Source organism: Astatotilapia calliptera, chromosome 3, assembly GCF_964374335.1.
Source record: "Astatotilapia calliptera chromosome 3, fAstCal68.1, whole genome shotgun sequence".
Taxonomy (NCBI): Eukaryota; Metazoa; Chordata; class Actinopteri; order Cichliformes; family Cichlidae; genus Astatotilapia; species Astatotilapia calliptera.
Window position 1 is genome coordinate 78,163,403 of NC_137424.1, and position 4,177 is coordinate 78,167,579.

Below are 4,177 nucleotides of genomic sequence, written 5' to 3' on the forward strand. Positions count from 1 at the left end.
TCCTGTGATTTCAGACTCTTTGTGGAGACACTGAACACACCTTTGACCTCCACCAACACAAACAGCTGCACTAAGAAACAAACAGCGCCTGATATATATGGATGTGATTAATCTGAGAGACCATTATTGTTTCAAAGACCAACAAAACTCACTGAAACTGTGTGTTTGCGCAAAGGCTGAAATGTACATGTGTGTTATTATTTCAGATTCTTGCACTGAGCTCTAAATCTGTCATTAAAGTTCACATGTAAACCAGGCTGTTTGTATCACTGCACACTTTACTCAGAAACACATGCAGACACGTTCTTCTGCAAATGAAAGAAGGAAACAGAAGTGGTGCTTTATGTTTATCTCAGCTCTACAATCAGGAACGACAAAGAAATAAAGGACAAAGGATCCCATCAGGAAGAAGAAATGATTAACTACACATGAAATCAAACACTGTGAACTCTGGACTCTGACTTCAGATCAGAAACAGATGAAGGTTTTATGACGGTCAGAGAAATCAAACAAAAGTAAAACATTAAACATCAAAACAGCACCGAATGAACAAGACAAGAAATAACTAAACACAATCCAGACGCACACTGAGGAGGCAGCACCACAATAAACTCACAACACAAACTCAAACAAGTCACAGGAAATAAAGCTGAGACAGGAACACAATGAAAACGTCCAAACAGTGAAGCAGCGATGAAACAGAAACACCTTTCAGTAATAGTCAACCTCAGAAACACAACAATCCCAGCGACCAGCACAGACACACAACTGTCTATTTCTAGATTAAAATCAAAGCTGAGTTTGTAAAAGTTTCTTCATACTCATCTTTCCTGGTTGCTTCTTTTGCAGGATGTTGGGTTCTTTGCTGTGTTAGTGTGTAAATGTGCGCTCTCTTTAATAAAGTCTCCCAGTTTATGGATACATTTTATTCTAGTCTCATTGTGTTTGAATTGACACGTGACCGCCGGCCAACACTGACAGTGTGGCTCAGCTGGGACCTGCTGTGAGCTCCTCCATCACCTCCATGCTTTCTACTGACTGAATGTGTGGCAGCTGCAGGAAACAGGCCTGTGGAAACATAAGACGCAGATGTGAAGCTATCCTAAGTGACAAAGTGATATTGTTAAAATATGTGATCAACACATAGAATAAAGACATTTGTCACCACAATTCCAAACTTTGTGATCACCCCAATTCACATTAATTACAGAAATTTCTTCTCCAATTCCTGCACATAACATCAACACTCAAAGGGATGTCACAATGTGTATCCTTCTACAGTGTCAGGAAAAAAGAATTCACACTTTAATTTTCATCCTCACTCTGCTATCCTCTCCTCTTCCTCTGAGCCTTTTTGTTAAAAAAATAACAGTAATAATACAAAAGAAAAACACACAAAAATACGAGATTGCACACAAAAATATTAAACAGCATTAGTTATTCATCTGCTAAAAAGCTCAGTTACTTCAAATTGTTCATTCATGAGAACCTGTTGTTAAGATAAGGAAGCCCTTCAGTGTGAGACAGTTTCTCCACTTTATCATCAAACCATGTTTCCCAATTCAGTAACTGTTTGTGTAAAAGAACCTTCATCCCCAGTGTTATTAGGGAATAAGGCAAACATGCCTCACCAAACATCACACACACTCCTTTGTGCCGTTCTGTTTGCCCCATCCAGATGTTTACCATCAAGGACAGTGAATACGACTGAACCTGTGGATAAATTAATAAAAAAAACATAAGCTAACTTTGATGTTAGTGCTTCTTAAAGTCTGGGGTAAAACCCAGAAGTAGCCATGTGTTTCCGCACCGCCACCATACGTCAAACACTTCTGAGCTAAATTTACAACAGAGTGATTGTTTTCTATCACATTTACCTCTGAAAGAACGACTTCATTCTCTGGGTGCTCTCAAAATGTTAAAAGCCTAATAAAATCCCTCAGTGAAGTAAAATGACCCCCAAATCCTACTTTTAGGGTGTCAAACAATGTATCAACGTTCTGTACATATGTCAAAGCAACTTACAACTGTTGTCGCTATGTTGACTAGGATAATCAGGATCTAATGCACTTACACATCAAGAACTGACATGCTAGAAAAGCAGTCTAGCTGCCATACAAAATGTACACAAGCCGACTGTACTTCCTCAGGAGGCTGAGGTCTTTTAACATCTGCAGGAAGCTCCTGAGGATGTTTTACCAGTCAGTGGTTGCTGGAGTACTTTTCTATGCTGTGGTGTGCTGGGGGAGCAGCACAGCAAAGAAGGACTCATCCAGGCTGGAGAAACTGATCAGGAAGGCTAGCTCTGTGGTCGGCATGAAGCTGGACACTCTGGTGACAGTGGCAGAGAAGAGGACACTAAAAAAACTGCTGGACATTATGAACAATGCCAGGCATCCTCTGCACACGGCCATTAACAACCAGAAGAGTCTGTTCAGTGACAGGTTGCTTCTCCCCAAGACAAGAACTAACAGACTTAAAAACTCCTTTTTCCCACACGCCATCAAACTGTTTAACTCCTCTCTGGAGGGGAGAGGGAGGGGAGACAGGTGGACAAAGGAGGGGGGAACAACTAAGCTGTAGTGCCTCTTCACCTCACTGTGCAATACCTTTGTGCAATACCTTTTGTTAAAAGTCAACGGTGCAATAGACTCAATACTTGAAATGTGCAATTCCCTTGTATTCTTATTCCTATTTATTCTATTTATCCCTTTCATATATTTTATTTATATATGTCTCTGTATTCATATATGTGTATATATATAATATTCTGCTCACGCTCTGTAACTTCTGTCGGTGCTGTGCTATTGGAAACCGAATTTCCCAGAGGAACCCTCCCGAGGGATTAATAAAGTTTTATCTTATCTCTTATCTTAAGTTATTGTTAGTCAGGTAGCTGTGAAACTTGCATACTGTAATTACTTCAGTCACTTTTAATCAGGATCAGGACTTTAAAAGAATTTGTGATGTTCAGAGAGTCATGTATCATTTGCAAAATGCTGAGAAACGTCACACCAACGACCACCTTAAGTTAAAAACACACTAAACCTCTTGGGCAAAACCGGCCTGACTGTTTAGTCAAGTGTTGTCTGTGGTCCATCGCTGATCCCTTGTAGGTGGCACAGAGTCTGCTCTGCGGTCACTGAGTTGGAGTTTGGCACGCTCTTGTTGGAGGAGGCCGCTCTTCCACCCCTGACTCTGTCGTTCCAACGCAGCTGTATGATGAAAGGGCAGAGCACGTCGTACACCCTGGTTGACTTCCTCAGTGTCAAACGCAGCAATCTTTCTAACCCTCTGAGTTATTGCTGTGGTTCTGAAATCTTCTTGTGATGACTAGCAGGACCACAAACGGCATCAACCTTGACCTTAACCCCTGTCTGGGTTGTCAGCCGTGCCTGGAATGGTTCCCGCTTCCCGCTAGTTCTCTGAAAAAAACTTCTCATCCAGTCTCAGTCTGGAGTTCTGCCCCTGGGAGACCTCCTTTAATAGAAGGAAAAACTTCTAACCATTTGGAAAGCACATCAACCATTATCAAACCACATTTTACTTCCAGTTCAGTGAACTTTACTTATAGGTTCTCAAAAGCCTTACCTGAGCATGGATGTACCACCTGTAGAGTTCTAAAACCTGTACATGAATTGTTAATCACACAAAAACCATATCCAAGGTTTTGGGATTCCAGAGAATCACAGTGAGAGCCATTAAACACAAATGAAGAAAACTTGGAACGGTGGTGAAGTTCCCAGGAGTGACCAGCCTACCAAAATTACTCCAAGAGTGCAGCAACGACTCATCCAGGAGGTCACAAAAGAACCCAGAACCGTGGCTAGGGATGCACCGATACCACATTTTCTAAAGTACTCGTACTCGTTAAGAGTCCCCCGATACCGGGGACCGATACCACGGTCTGAGAAATGTTTTTGTTTGAGTGGCGTGTAAGGGGTTAATCACAGGCGCCGAGTGCCCGCCCCCAGGCCCCGGCTGCAGCTCAGAGCGGGGGAGATTGCATTGAGTGACCAGCCACTCTCGGAGGTAGAAAATGTTGGATTCCTGCGTCTCCTCCATGTTCTGGAGCCCAGATATGATGTCCCAAGCTGCGACTACATGACTGACACGGAGCTGCCTAAACTACACGAGTCCGTGAAAAAACATATCCACAGCCTACTGCAAGCCTCCT

The 4,177-nt window shown here is 42.4% G+C and overlaps 1 long non-coding RNA gene across 1 annotated transcript; it reads right to left on the reverse strand.

Moving 5' to 3' along the window:
- Nucleotides 1–456: 456 nt before the first annotated feature.
- LOC145426116 (uncharacterized) lies at nucleotides 457–2,128 on the reverse strand. The gene is made up of 2 exons (XR_013906875.1): nucleotides 1,632–2,128; nucleotides 457–1,068 (listed from the first exon to the last, which is right to left on the reverse strand). It is a non-coding gene; the product is annotated as an uncharacterized LOC145426116 (long non-coding RNA).
- Nucleotides 2,129–4,177: the final 2,049 nt, after the last annotated feature.